Genomic DNA, 16,397 nt, shown 5'->3' on the forward strand with positions numbered 1-16,397 from the left:
ATAAATCTCAGTTTGTGTGCCAGACAGACAGATGCCAACCATGTGTTGAAAGATAGTAGTCGACTGAAGGCTTCTTTTCCTCTGCGAAAGCATGCAATCGGTCCACTGATGAATACATCTTGATATCTGTTGAGTGTGTTCAGTAGCTGGGTGAAATGTTTGTTAAGTATCTCAGTGCCAGTTTTCTTGTGTAGGATATCAAATGAGCCAGTGTGGATGATAATCTTAGGTTTGTTTGGTTTATTATTGAGGATTGTTTGTACCTCTGACGACAGTTCCTCGACAGATGTGTTGCTAAGACAAATATTTTCTGTCTTTGCCAGTTTAACACGTGCTGTCATGGCATCTCCAATCAAGATAGTGGCCATATGTGGTATTGTGTTTGCATTTCTAACGTTGTAGGATTTATTATGACATTAGATTACAAGTAAACAATTTGTTTGTGAAATTATCATTACCTGTGGTTTCAAACCAGTGTAGCTCACTGCAACACTGTACTGTAGCATAGTCTAGTAGCTAAAAAAAAACATCTCCACAGCTGTTTACAGTAGCCTATGTAGGAAGTCAAACGACGGCCAAATGACAGTCAAATGTTCGGCACTACCCTTACTTAAATCAAAAGTCTTTCAATAGGTGAAACTATCTGACTAGTGACTACTAACCTGAACTCCATTGCCACAGCCTAAACTTTAATCGGTTCATGAAAATAATTAATTTCAGCCTACACCGTACAACAGAAGTAACGTTAAATCGAATTCAACCAACGCAATCGCTTCCAAGACAGTCTAGTAGTAGTTGTAGCCTACAATTTACTGGGGCAGCTTCTCCACACAGCAGGACTTTATCGCATTTTGCCTTGTTACTGACAATGATCGCTACCACTGACATTTTTATGAAAGTGATTTTCCCCTAAATAAATGTCAAGCTTATTTACATTTTTGGGGGCATATTTTCAGTTTGCAGATGGTACTATTTGAATCGCGATTCCATCTGAGATAGCTACTGCTGGTAACGTCGTTAAAATAAACTTCAAAGGGGGTTCTTTATTAATGAATTAATGTAATATGAGTAGGCTAAATGCCTGAAAATATCACGAGAGGGAAAAACTTACAATGGCGGCGTTTCGCAGATTCGATCGTTCTTAAGGACTTAAGAAGGCTCTTAAGAAGGGTTCGGCTAAGAAGGAGCGCTAAGATTGGGGTGTTTCCCAGACTCGTTCTTAACTGCCTTCTTAAGATCCCCCCCCAAAGAAACCTCTTAAGAAGCTCTTAGTGGGAGCTGTCCACAGACGTGGTGTTGAAACTAAATCAATCGATGCCAGGAAAATCGATCACCCACCACTTTATCAGCGCATGAATCACACACAACACCGTGTAAGGCTGTAATCATAATACATATTCCAATATTCAAATCTGGTCAAAATGTCCCCCCCAATATATTGATTTAAAAATATGAATGTGCTACGCTACGACAGGCAACGACTCACGCTGTCCGATATTATCATAAAAAATGTAATTCGTACCCCCCAATGTTGACTTTATGGCTACGGCCTTGAGCCCTATACATGATAGTTGATATGGGTTGTGTGATGGTAGTGGTAGTGGGTTTATTGTTGGGAGTAGGGTGGTGCTGATATCCGTGCTTGGTGACTGGTGGTGACGGCGTAGGGGCTGATAGACATCAAAGAGATTGACAAGCTCCTCTCTGGTCTGGACACCAGCTTGATGGAGTGCTGCTCGGGATTCGCGGGGGGCGAGGTTGGGGGCTTCATCTTCCGATGATTCCCCATCTTCATCCTCAGGAGGCCGCTCATCCGCTCCAGCGCGCACTGCTTTGTTGTGCAGCATGGCTGTGACAACAATCACAACAACATTTTACAGGTGACAAGCGCAGCCCCCCCGACGAACGATGGATACATTGGAAACGACACTTCCACCTGCCAAACACCCGTTTAATGTGGGTCCTGGTGTGTGTGTGGGCCTCATTGAACCTCTCCTCCTGTGATGTTGCTGGGTTGATCATCGGTGTAACGAGGTAACTCCGGAGAGGGTAGCCATTGTCCCCGAGGAAGATGCTCCTGCCGAACTCTCCTCTGCCAGCCTCAGCCACAGCTGATTTGGCCCACACGAAGCTGTCGTGTGTGCCTCCTGGCCACCTGGCAACGATGTCCGTGATGAGGCCATCGTGGTCCACTGCCACCTGGGTGTTGATGGCAGCGTAATGTTTCCTCCCAATCCAGCACGGATCCACCAGGGAGGAATTGTGGATTGGGATCAGTGTGCCATCCATGACACCGATTACCCGGGGGATCCCAGCCATGGCATGAAATCCACTGTGGACCTGGCGGACCTTGTCTCGTGTGGTGGGCATTTGGATGTGTCGGGGCATGGCGCAGGAGGATCGGTGTCACGGCTGCCACACCCCGTGAAACCGATGCCTTTCTGAGGATGGTGCCGTCCCCCACCACATCCAGGAAGTTCCCCACTGCGTAAAAACGCAGCAAGGCCAGGAGCTGCACCTCCGGGATGAGGGCAAAATTGCAGCGGGTTGCCCTCCGGATGTGTGGTGACACTAGCGTGACGAGGCGTTGGATCTCCATACGGGGAAGCCGGTACTTGGACTGGACAGCCCGGTCCGACAGCACATTCAGTGAGGAGAAGTGCTGACGCACATAGGCATTTATATAAACTATCTGGCTTCGCGCACGGCGATGCTGTTGATTAGCAGCAAGAATATGCTGTATTGCAGCCATGGTGTCTCACTCGCGTGGACTTCAGCAACGCCTTTACATATAGACTGAGGTGGAGCCTCGATCTCTTGATGAGGTTCCAGCCGAGTTCAATTACACCTGTCAGTTTCCCTGATATCTGTGAAATACCACAGGGTTCTTGATGTTTTTATATCTAATGTAAACTCATGCAGATGCCGAATGTTTGTGAAAACGTAATGTGTGATAGTAATGATTCATTTTATTTATGTAGCTACAGGAACACATGGGCAATTATTTATTTTTATATCGTTATTTTTCTTCTTATGCTATTATTTTTCTTGCGTCAGTGTTCTGCAGCTGTGGGCGCATATTTATCATCACACATGGTTTTAGTATTCCTTTGTCAGATATAACTTTCCATGATGCGGCTGCAGTGAGCGTTTGGTCGCTAAGAAGGCTCTTAAGAGTGGGTCAGGCTGATCTTACATTTCCTTCTTAGTGAAAGATCTTCTTAAGCTAAGAACGACTCTAGGAAACACGTCCTTCTTTCACAGCGCTCTTAAGAGTGCTCCTAAGAAGGTCTTAGCGCTTAAGAGCTTCTTAACGAATCTGGGAAACGCGGCCACTGTCAGCCTTAAGTTGTTCTTTCAGATTGTTCATGTATATGGAACTTACAGGAAGGCTCTAGTCCATCAGACCTTATTCCACTGTAGACAGGTGTGATGACACAGGTGAGCGTGACAGTGTGTCTGCTGTCCAAAGTGACTTCCCTGGCACATGCACTATGAAGTAAGAGTATCGCATCAGCCTCATCCTGAAGCGCTGGATTCCCAGCGGCAGCAGATCCAGTTCTTGGGCTCCAAGTAGGCTGAGAAGGGGTTCATGATCAGTCTCTACGTAAAACTGTTTCCCTATGAGGAAGTCTCTGAACCGTTCACAGGCCCACGTGAGGCCTAGGGCCTCCATTTCCACCTGTACATACACCTGTACTTATGCGTCACATACGTGACGCATAAGCTACAGTCTTCCATTCTCTCTCCCACTCTTGGAGAAGAATGACCCCCAGCCCATACGATGAGGCATCGGCCAACACTTTGTGTCTCTGTTCGGGTCGTGTATGGCGAGAACAGGAGGAGAGGTCAGAGCCCTCTTCAGCGAGTTGAATGCCACAGTCTGGTCCACGCCCCAGACCCAGCAGTTTTTCCTAAAGAGGAGGTCACGGAGTGGTTTGTCTTTTTCTGCCAGCTGGGGAATAAACCTTCCCAGCTGATTGATCATGCTGAGAAAACTCCTCAGCCCGCCCACATTTTTGGGCTCCTTCATCTCCATGATAGCCTCAGTCTTTTTGGGGTCAGGGAGAAAGCCCTCAGACGTGACGATGTGTCCCAAAAAGACCACCTCGCTCGTGGAGATTTCGTATTTGTCCACATTCAGGGCCTCATGTACGTACATTTGCAAACGTAGCGTTATTAGCGCCATGACCAACCCGCATATTGTGCACTCTGTGATACTGCAGTTTACGTTTTATTTAAGAAACCTGCAGTTCATCGGGTAATCAGCGCCCTTCTCCACCCACTATACCGTAAATTGCGAGCATTTAAATGTGCAATTAAATGGGGCTATTTTTCTCTATCATGGATCAGCCACCAAAGTCAACAGCGAAAACAAAGATTTAGTGATAACAAAAGGTATGTGCTTCTTCATGAGGCAACAGCACATTTAAATATTACACAAGGCCAGAATTCCACATCGACCCCCAAAAAATGCAATCTGGACCGAAATTACAAATGACAGTAACTGTAATATTGTATGGCTGCTAAAATCTGTAATGCATAATGATTTTGTGTTCACTCAACTGAAAAAGTGTGATCCTTGTGGCAAAAATCCTTTCAGATCGTCTCCTCGGCCTATGTCTTTGTCTTGCTCGGATTACTGCTGTCATTTCACCAGGAGGCATATACGAGGGAACCCGCGTGCATCCAGGTTTACACCTGCTTTTAAGAGGCGCATCATTTAAAACGCAAAATAGAGGCGCACTTTCACAGGCGTTTTTTGTACATACCACGGAAAACACAATAAGGCGCACTTTACGCATCCCCTCCCATCACTTTATGGGAAACTCACACTTTCCCCTTGACCCTCCCGTGAATGTATTCGGAGAAATAATAATCTAAGTTTCCAACCAATTCTCAAAGTTTCAAACAGCACTGAAACTCAACAAGGTCAGATGCAAAGTGTTTATTAGAATTCAGAGTGACCAGAGATTCAAACAAACTGAGTGTGTTCCCTGTAGCAGACTGGAATTTTTCTCCGGACATTCACTTATATATTTACACTCCATTATTTTGTGATATTTTGTCATTGGTGCATTATAGTTGGTCAGATGCATTTATGTATTCACACCCGGTTGGTCAATTGCCACAGAATTTGAATTGCCAGTACTTTTCCTATGTTCTCCCCCTTCCAGGGCCTTCGTGAGGCCTGAAACACAGCTGCACAGGGCTACTGAGTTTAAGGTCATAAATCTGTCCCATGATATCAGGGCCTTGTAGTTTTCTATGGGAGAAGCCTACACACATACCTTTCTCTCGCACTCAAACCCTATTTATCCAGACTTCCACAATTTGGCCTTTATATCGTCTATGTTTTAGTGGTAATACTAATCAGTCAACAGCTTTGCATCTGGTTTTCAGTAATATAGCATATCAAAGTAATAATGGTGATTAAGAGGTTCATTTTCAATCATATAATCCATAATAATTTCTCCATCTTCATAATTACAGCAGTATGATGTTTTTTCCACAACAGTATATACATGACAAGGAAAAGCGCCATTTGCCATTTTCAGTGCGACAGGTAGTCTGCGCTTTTACCTCAGTGCAGCATGTTTGTACATACCTCGCCATGCTTTTAGTAAAAAAAAAAAAAGCGTTAGTACATGAGGCCCTCAGAGTGATGCCTGCCATCTCCAATCTCTGTAGCACAGCATTGAGTCGGTTATCATGCTCTTCCTGGTCCCGGCCCCACACCAGTATGCCATCGATGTGGCAGACCACACCTACCAAGCCCTCAATGACCTCAGCCATCATGCGCTGGGTTCAGGCCCTGAGGCGATACCGAAAGGATGGCGGTTAACAGGGGCGATTCTAGGATCAGACCTTTAGGGGTGCTCAGCCCCCAATGAGAATGTGCCATGAATACAGTGCCTTGCAAAAGTGCTAAACCCCGTTGCTAATATAATCCATAATTTCACTGGATAACAATTAATACATTTATGTATTTTTCTGCAAAATATTGAATCAACGAAAAAAACTGTCCCTTTGTTCATGAACTACCAGCATCAAATGATAATAAACAATAATAATTTGTATTTATTTATTTTTTTATTTATTTGTATTTAATATTTTATTTGTATATTGTGTTTATTTATTTTATTTGTATTTAATTATTTTTAGGGGTGCTGAGATGAAATTTAGGGGTGCTTGAGCACCTCTAAAAAGGGTCTAAAATCGCCACTGGCGGTTAAAATGGAACCGTCCAAAGGGTGTAAAAAATGTGGTGTACTTAGTACACTGCCAGAACCCCATGTTAGTGTCCAGTTTGCTGAACGTCTTTGCTCCAGCAAGCATTCCAAGGCTTTGCTCCACTGTTGGCAGAATATACTTTTCACGGTACACATACTCATTCAGGCCAGTCAGGTCCACACACATGCGTACGGACTCCCCATTCACGCGCCCCTGTCAGCTGTCCTTGCATAACCAGACTTCAATGCACTTCTTCAAGCCCAAGACAGACTGGATTTGCCTCACTGAGAAAGAAAAACTTCAAAAGCACTTATTGATTTTGTATAAAGTAAATCAATTGCTGGTCTTTAGCATACATATTTTGTGAAGGTTTAAAGGTATGTAAAAAAAAATACACTTTTGACATATTTGCATAGCCTTATTTTAACATGTATTCCCAGTAGCAGCTCAAAACCATATACATTTACGTTTATTAATTTAGCAGATGCTTTTAGTTAATATATCTTTTTTTTAATAAAGTAATCAAATGAATGATTTGAGCAGAATTAAGTTCAGCCTATTGGTTCGGCCTGCCACAACAGCCCCAATTTCTCATGTGGCCCTTCGGGAAAATGTATTGCCCACCCCTGCTCTAAAGGTTCTTCTACTATTTATTGTTCTATAGACCAATTATCACCCTACGTCACACAACTGTCAAGCAGTCTCAACTGCGCATGTCGGTTGCAAAAGACAAACTTCTCCCTGGTCTATTACACTTGGAGTGTCGATCAGGTCATCATATATCTCTGGCCACTGGATTGCAGGGCTTGATATAAACTTTTTGAGGTTCTTGGCCTTTGGACAAATACATTTACGTTTCACTTATCTATGCACAAAAGTCACTTGACCCCGATACCCTTAAATAGACTGACCAAGTGATCGGTCAAAACTAGCCTGGCTAACGGAGGTCGCTTTCTCCGGCAAATGACGAATGAAACAGATTTGGTTAAAGAAATCCGAGAAGCTGGCTATCTTCATCAGGCTCGTATCTACATTAGGCAGTCCTCCCTGACGTTTCTGGTGTATAATGGAATTAAATACAACATTGTGCACACTGCCAGTGAGCGAGTCTGAACGGGGACAGTCTCACTCAGATTGCCAGTTTAAACAAATCAGAAAAATAATCTGACCAGCTGACTAAAAGCAGAATTCGCATATCTCTTGAAAGCTGCCCTGTTCAACTTTTTAGATGTAAAATTGACTGTAAAACTGTAAAATTATGAACTTTGTGACATGACGTGAAGACATGGTTGCTCGACTATGCGGTCTGTACCGGGCGACATTCTCACTCAAATTTCAAGACTTTCGTGACCCAAATCAAAATTCTGATGCGAGAGATCGATGGGTAATCGGTTTCTCTCTGAAGGCTGTCGTCCTCAACCTTTTTGGTCTTTTTAAATCTAACTATTTGTATTATCCATGTGGTCCTTTTGCCATTTAAAATGCTATCCTTTCCCGGTTTTCTGCAACCACGTTGCGCGCGCATCCCGAATGTTTACAAACAAATAATTGGTCTATTGAGCACCCTTTTATTTTTGAGTGTACAGAGTGAAAAGGTCATGAGCATTTTGGCATAATAGCCTCCCATGTTCATTTAATATTTGACTTATATTGGCTTCTTATCTTGTAGGTCTTAGATGTTGTGCATCTTAAACCCACTTTCATGTTACTAGATTGAGAAAATGAACCAACGTTGAATAACCTTTTATAGGATTATAAGGATAGGATTCTTAGGATTGTGACGGCACTCAATTATCTTCTAAATATGACATACCTGTCACTGATTGTAGGCCATGTATCTCAACTGGGCTGTACAGCATTGCATTGATCTTATGTGAAATTGTGTGTACCTTCATTTGATTGGCAGCGGAGGACACTTGTGGTGGGACAATCAGGGGCTCCAGCGGCATTATCTCCAGCCCTGATTTCCCAGGTGACAGCTCCAGTAGCGGGGACTGTAAGTGGACCATCCTGGCCGACCCTGGAGATACCATCTCGCTGGTATTCACAGACTTCCAGGTGGAGGAGAAGTCGGGCTCTCTGGAAGTAGAGGGATCAAAACCTCCAAATATCTGGTGAGTCAGGATTACATGCTTAGTTTCTGACCTTGTTGTTGTGTAGCCGATCCAAATGGAACCTCCCTCCCTGGAATGTCAGCGTATATCCCATTCATGTGCCCAATGTTTACAGAAAGGTCCTTGTGGTTCATGCTAGTGATGTGTCGTTCGTGAACGATTCGTTCATTTTGAACGAATCCTTATAAGGACTCGGGAGTAACGAGTCCTCTCAACGAGTGATTCGTTCATTTCCCGACTCGGTCTTTCTACGAGTCTTTGGATCATTTTTCACGTGACCTGCATAGGCTCTGTAGCTAGAGGAAACGAACGATTCGTTCCTTTCCCGACTCGGTCTTTCTACGAGTCTTTGGATCCTTTTTTCACGTGACCTGCATTGTATTTTTTAGTAGAGGAAACAGTTTCCTTATTCCCTTTCGCGTGGCCGCTGTTTTAGTAAGACGTGAATGAATTATATTCGCTCAAGTCATCATACTGACTGGTTTTGTTATTTTCACTCTACATTTACACTTACAGTTTAGTGCAGTGTTTGACGTGATAATTAAATGCTAGTGTGATAATACATGACCAAATCATACAAACTCATGATACATTATTTTAATGCAGGAATTTATTTTGAAATAGTATTTGCTGGTGCACATGTCATGCACTAACCTACAGTGGACGTATAGGGGCTATACGTCCTTTGCAGTGGACGTATAGCCCCCAACCCCCCCCCCCCCCCCCCTCCTGAAATGAACAAATGACTCGAAAAAAGATTCGTTCATTTTACTGAACGAGATTCAAAGAACCGAATCAGTAAAAAGAACCGAACTTCCCATCACTAGTTCATGCTATAGAATATTATATCTAGGTTAGTCAATTGCAAAAGTAACTTTTTATCTTTGTATCTTACAACTAGAGAAGGTACAATTTCCCTTTGAAACAACCTACTGTAACAACGTGGTCACTGGCAGTATTTCAGATGGAATTGCGATTCAGACAGTACCGTCTGCTAACTGAAAATATGCCCCCCAAAACGTAAATTAGTTTGACATGAATTTAATGGGACACGGCTAATTCAAAAGAAGTTTGCTAGTGGCAAGCTAGCTGCTGTTGCTAGCCACACTTCACTGATTGTTTGAAAGAGCCGGAAATTATAATTTTTCTTTTGACATAATAAAGTTTAGCCATGCGTGTGGCAATGAAGACAGTACTACACACTGCCAGTGGGCGAGCCGAGTTTGATTCTGAGGCTAACGTCACAACAAGACGAGGTCTCACTCAAATTCCAAGTTTTACACAAATCACAAAATATGCTGACCCACTGGCTGTCTTCGCAATCGCCATTTCTTTAAAATACTGCCCTCCCTTTTGATGTAAAATTGACCCTGGTACGAAATTAAGAAAATACTCAGACGCAGATCGACAACAGCTGCCGCAATCATCGGCTGACGGGGCTCTCATGTAGCAAACAAATTAAGGTTTTTACAGCAACTTACATTAAAATCTCACCACATGGCTGTCTTCACAATAGTCATATCGTCAAAACATTTCCCTCTTTCTGTTTTTTTCGTGTAAAATTGAACTATAAAATTATGAAAATACTACTATAACGCTTTCTAGCATGGCTACTGCCTAAAAGACTTGGCGGTCTCATGGCGACGCACTCGCTCAAATTACAAAAACTTTCACAACCTAAATCAAAATCCGAGATGGCAGTTCCACTCGAAATCGGTTTCTAAACAAAGTCCAAAGGTTGGGAATTTTAGGGGGTGGTATTTTTAACTCATAATCCAAGCTCCAACTTGCGTGCTCGAGCGTCTCTACCATGTTGTATCCATGCGTCGTTGCTAATGTGTGCTGACGTAGTGACGTAGGCTAGCACTGAGTACCCTTCGTTGACAGAATTAAGCATTAAAGGCCGATTTATACTTCTGAGACTCTGTTACGGACAGCCGCACGCACAAAGTCGGACGGATTGGTCGAATTTATATTACTCCGACGGCTCTGCGTGCTGAAAGCAATTCATCGCCAGAACAGTAGGTGGTGCTGCACTGCGATGCTAGCTAGGTTATCGAAAAGTCGGAGCAAATGTACAAATTAGCCTTTTCATCAATAAAATAAGCACATTTTCAGCAACTACACTGCCACATTTCTTGTCATATTTTAATTCAGATGCTGATTTACATGAACTGTTTAGCTGAAATATGATTTGTAAAAACTTACAACAATGGCAGTCAAAGGATTCTGTTCTCTTGTTGGTCACGGCAACCCCGCCCCTGACGCAAGCGGTTCTTAATACGGACCAATCACAGCCAAGGGGTATCCATAAAATGATGGACGGATAGTCAGGAAAATCAGGAGGTACACGTAGAGTTCTCCGAGGGGCTCGGAGAGGGCACGGAGAGGGAGTTCCTTGACGGAGAGGGCGTTCCCTGTGTGCGTGTCCTTAAAAACGCAGAAGTATAAATTGGCCTTAAGCCCCAAGAGGCCGTGTTTTACAATGATTTTAGAACAGGTAAGGGGAGTTTGACAGAAGACATTTTTTGCCACCAAAATGTTGTAACCTCCTAAACTGTGCAACGGAATGTAAATAAAAATACAAGCAACTCAATCGCTAGCAACACGAAACTTGACACCCATAGTTGTCTATGTAGTCCTAATATTGAGTGATCCTTAGGGTTATAATAATAACAACAATAATAAAACAATAATAAATATATATGTGAGACAACAAAGGTTGTGCCCTGCCGAAGGCAAAGCACACCTAATGATACACATTTTTCTTTTCTTTTTTCTTGTTTTGTGAGTTAGGTGAAGTGAAAAGTTAAGAAACTTTTAGTTCACTCAAAAATAGCCTAGCCTAAATGTTAAAAAAAATTGGTTGTGGAACAGCAGAGATATACTATAAGCATTAGTGTTTTGGAATTTTAAATGGAAACCTACCAAATAAATAATTAGCAGTGTCCCAAATATGTGTATAATGCTAGGCTTGTTTCCTACTACTTTTATATAATAATATAACATTATAATTGTATCATATAACCCTTCTTCTTTCAATGTCACTTCATCTCTTGAAATACCCAGGTCAAATGAATCTTCCCGGGCTGGGTTTCCGGGTAACAATGGATCGTAGCAGCGATTGAGCAAAAAACTAAACCATCGATATTTCTTACGTGCGTTTCCCAAACATGCTCGTAAGGAGTAGGCTAGTCTACGTGCTTTCAAGAGCTATGCGCTTTCTATTTAATTTTCCAGAGGCACTTTTGCTACGATGTCTTTGGGAGCGGCCCGTAAAACTAAGATTCGTCGTACGATGGATTCGACGATCAATTTAGGCTTACAAAGCTTTCGGGAAATGCAGCTTAGGCCTGTAAATGTGATAATTTCTGGGTTATGGAATCCTGTCAGGCAGTAATTATAATAGGAAGTATGAATATAAAATCAATTAACCTGCCAGAGCATGTGCTATGTCTGAAGATACAGAGCACAGGGCCCAATGCAGCACTGTACAATTTGTGGTGTTGACTATCATTTCATATTATTTATGTGGATAATAAAAACACTTTATTTATATATAGCACATTTCATACAAGAATTGCAGCTCAAGGTGCTTTACAGAAAATCAAACATCTCTCTTTTGGATTTGGGGCCACATAGTAGGACTTCAGTTTTGTCTTCATTTAATTTAAGAAAGTTATCATTCATCCATTTGTTTATTGCCGACGGGCAGTTGGTAATGCAATTGATGGCCGGTGCATCATTGGGTTCAGTGGATATATATAGTTGTGTGTCATCCACATAGCTATGGAAATCTATGTTATGTTCTCTGATTATGTCCCCGAGTGGTAACATATAAAGAGAAAAAAGTAATAGACCTAAGCAGCTTCCTTGAGCAACCCCGTAGCCGTTCTCATGTTTCTTAGACCTATGGTGTACTAAACTAACATAAAACTTCCTTCCTGTGATATATGATTTCATCCAGTTCAATACACTATCTGTGAACCCAATAAGCTTTTCCAGTCTATTGATTAGGATGTCGTGATCAATGGTATCAAATGCCATATTTAAAGGAAGACTAAAAAAAAATACAGATAAGTTGATATATTTGATAGTTGTCAAAGTGAGTACCTTCCATGTGACACAAACAAATAATAAAAGATTATAGAGACAAAGATTGACAGCAGAGCAGTATGCTCTTCTCAAGGACTTTACCAGTCTGCTATTGTATGATACATATTGAGTTAGATAGAATCTATCCAGTATCTGAGACGTAGTAGTTCATCCTTAGTGTTCCTGTAATGTGATTGTACATCCCCCTGTAGTGTCATTCATATTTTCTTGTCATGTGCACACTGTATCAACAGATGAAAGTCAAAAAGATGTCCAAAACATGGAACAATAATGTTTCACTGACCTCACAAAAACATTTTGGGTAGCCTTCAATCCCTGATCAAATCCCTTCAAATGAGTTCATTGATTCCCTCTGTCACTGTTGAAAATTATGCGAGGTAGCATGTCAGTCATTGCAGAACAGCTTCTGACATTTCTTTTCTCTGACAATGTGCAACATTGAGCAAACAAAACTGGACTGTACTGTTCAACTACTTGCATGTGATTTTACAATCATTTTGTCTACAATGGGCATGTTCTAGATTACATGTCTTTCAAGAGTTTTGATAATGGACAGAAACAAAATCCTTAAAGTCTTGTCTGCAGAGAATCATTTGCATAATATTTCCACATTAAGGTCAAACTTTCCTATTATTTTAGATGTGGTTCACTGACCACACTTGTTGTTAAGTTCTCAAGACTTTCAATATCTCATTGAACCAATGCCTAAATGTAATTAATTTTCTTCACACAGCCATACACACTACCATCACCCTTCTTCCTTTCTCTTTTGACACCTTCATCTTCTTATCCCTATTCTTTATAAATTGTATTTTCAATTGTTGATATGGAAAATGCAAAATAACTTCTTTTTAACTTTTTATAAAAAGAATAAAATGAATTATAATAAAGAAATATAGCTGCAAGCAGCGATGCAGGTTCCTCCGCAAAATATTATAAACATGTACACTGTAGAAGATCGAGAGTTGGACAACAAGAGAGCAAAACTACTTCATGTTTGGCCAACAAAAAATAGGCTTAATGGGGATTTGAACTCATGAGCATAAGGTTACAAGTCAGTCTCTATCCTCTCTGCTACACACCAACTGTTGAGATTGTATGAATAGAAAGGGCAGAGTATTACCTTTGGTCAGCTTTGCGACAAAGGTTAGGAATTTCAAGGTGAAATTGCATGAATTTGTGTAGGGTATTTCAGAATGATGTCGTCCTGTTTAACTAAAGGCCATAAGATTATGGCTGGATTCCAACCTACAACCTTATACTTTACAGGTCACCATCCAAGCCCATTGAGCTATTCTCAGTGTTGAATATTGTCATGTTCAGTTACTGTATTAAAAGGTAAGCTGTTTCTCCTGTGGTAAGCGTTGTTAGATTCAGCCAAAGTTGAAACTGCTTATAAATTTCCTATAAAATGGGACAACAGGATGACTGGGTTGCTATTGTAAAGAATAACTTACTTATAGTTTTTATAAAAGGTTGTTTGGAGTGCCATAACTTGTCATTGAAGGGAATTTCAAATCATGCCTAGCATCAGTGGGGATGTGTCCTGGCTTAGGTTACTGAAATGAATTTGTGCAACAGACAAGGAATCCACCTGAACAATCAATTTACTTCATTAGCGATAACCATTAGCGTTATCTCTACCATGCGTAGACTACAAGTACATTTATTCATTTTAGCAGACGCTCTTATCCAGAGCGACTTACAGTAAGTACAGGGATATTCTCCCCGAGGCAAGTAGGATGAAGTGCCTTGCCCAAGGACACAACGTCATTTGGCACAGGCGGGAATCGAACCAACAACCTTCTGATTAATAGCCCGACTCCCTAACAGCCATCTGACCTCCAGTAGCTAGCTACTGTGGTGAACCTGGCTTGTTTTGCAGTAGTTTACACAGTCTCGCTAAACAGACGATTGGAGTGTTGTGATGGGCTCAAATAAACACGCATTGCTATGTTTTACAACCGGAGGATTTATCGGAAGACTAGAAACCGTTTTGTCAGAATAAAAAATAAAAAACTATGCCTCTGACTTGTTTTGAACCTACAACCCTTTGCTTACCAGCACAACATCTCAGCCAATTGAGCAATTCCCAGGTATGGAATACACAAAGTTCAATAACTGGATAATAAAAAAAGCTGTTTCTCCAATGGCGAGTATTGTTAGATTTGGTCCCCTTTCAGCCATTTTGTACTTGATTCAATTGCCTTAAGTAACATTTCTCAATACGTCAATGATACATATCTGAACCAAATTTCAAGTCAATTAGACCTTTGGTTCAAGAGAAGAGGAATTTTGAAGGTTTTCCAAAATTATCACTGTACAGGAAAATCCATCAGACGGACCTTATGGGTCGTTGAGGCTTTTTTGTTCTTCATGAAAAATGAGGCATGCACACCAAGTTTCAGAAGAATTGGAGCAATGGGGTGGAAATGCCATCACTTTGAAAATTGGACTTTTGGGCGTGGCCTGTGGCGCCCCCTATGGTCCGATGTGGCCCATATTTGGTGTGGGGGTACCCATTTGGATGTAGTATAAATGTGCCAAATTAGAACATTTATGACAAGGGACTTTTTGAAATATTGGGGCGCAAGGAGAAGAAAAATAATAATAAGAATACCAACAATAACAATAGGTTCCCTCCTACTGGAGGAACCTAATAATACCATCAATAACAATAGGATCCCTCCTACCGGAGGAACCTAATAAGAAGAAAAATACCAACAATAACAATAGATTCTCTTCTACCGGAGGAACCTAATAAGAATACCAACAATAACAATAGGTTCCCTCCTACCGGAGGAACCTAATAATAAGAATACCAACAATAACAATAGGTTCCCTCCTACCGGAGGAACCTAATAAGAATACCAACAATAACAATAGGTTCCCTCCTACCGGAGGAACCTAACTAGAGAGAGTACAATTTCTGGGAAAATTGTGGGATGTGCTTGCGTCGTTTCCCAATGGGTACATTTTTTTACAGACATTTTACAACTGATATTTCCGTAGATTTGATATAAAAATGCATACTTATTATGAAGATTGCATAATTTAAAAGCATACATTTGTTGCTGCTCATTTACACTTCTAAATAATAAGAGTGAAGTGTAGAATGAAACGGTTCTCTTCTCATTTCCCCTGCAAGAGGGAATGGTGATAGGCTATATGGCAGCCTCAGATCGTTGAAAAGTTTCATCAAAAAGAAGAAATTGGGCAATCCTGTGTAATAATGGTCCTAACCTATATGACTTAGACGTCCCTTAAGTTTTTCCCTTCTAGTTGTATGTTTAAGCATTTACTCATATTGCATTCATTTATTAATAAAGAACCCCCTTTGAAACATGCTTATTCTAACAACGTTGTCACTGGAAGTATCTCAGATGGAATCGCATTTCAAACAGGCCTATCATCTGCAAACTGAAAATATGCACCCAATAACATATTTAATTTTGGGGTAAATGGCTTATTCAAAACAAGTTTATTGGAAGCGATCATTGTCAGTTACAACGCTAAAATCGACCATTTGTTCTCAGTTTAGAGCCCTGCGTGGAGAAGCAAGCTGTGCTCCGTTTTGCTCCTAGATTCAGACCTGACCCCGATAAATTGTACAGATGAGCTAGCTAAATACTTGACTACCGCTGTGTGGTAATCGCAGGAGCTAACAAGTCAGAGGGCGTACAAAAATACAAAGGGGGTAGGGTTATTCTGCGGGGGGGGGGGGGGGGGCCTCATGTGTTTCCTGTTATGGTACTGGCCACACATTATTTGATACATTATTTAATGTGATGTTACTTAGGGGAGTCAGATGGCTGAGCGGTGAGGGAGTCGGGCTAGTAATCAGAAGGTTGCCGGATCAATTCCCCACCGTGCCAAATGACATTGTGTCCTTGGACAAAGCACTTCACCCCTACCCCCCTCGGGGGGAATGTC

At 41.6% G+C, this 16,397-nt stretch overlaps 1 protein-coding gene across 1 annotated transcript in view; it reads left to right on the forward strand.

Moving 5' to 3' along the window:
- The window catches only part of LOC124474065 (CUB and sushi domain-containing protein 3-like), a 319,489-nt gene that overhangs the window by 20,225 nt on the left and 282,867 nt on the right, over positions 1–16,397 (forward strand). Inside the window, exon 3 of the mRNA XM_047029923.1 lies at positions 8,141–8,348. The gene's annotated coding sequence lies outside the window, so the exon portion shown is untranslated. The remainder of the gene's footprint in view (positions 1–8,140; positions 8,349–16,397) is intronic.

The sequence above is a fragment of the Hypomesus transpacificus genome, chromosome 2, assembly GCF_021917145.1.
Source record: "Hypomesus transpacificus isolate Combined female chromosome 2, fHypTra1, whole genome shotgun sequence".
In the NCBI taxonomy this organism is placed as follows: domain Eukaryota; kingdom Metazoa; phylum Chordata; class Actinopteri; order Osmeriformes; family Osmeridae; genus Hypomesus; species Hypomesus transpacificus.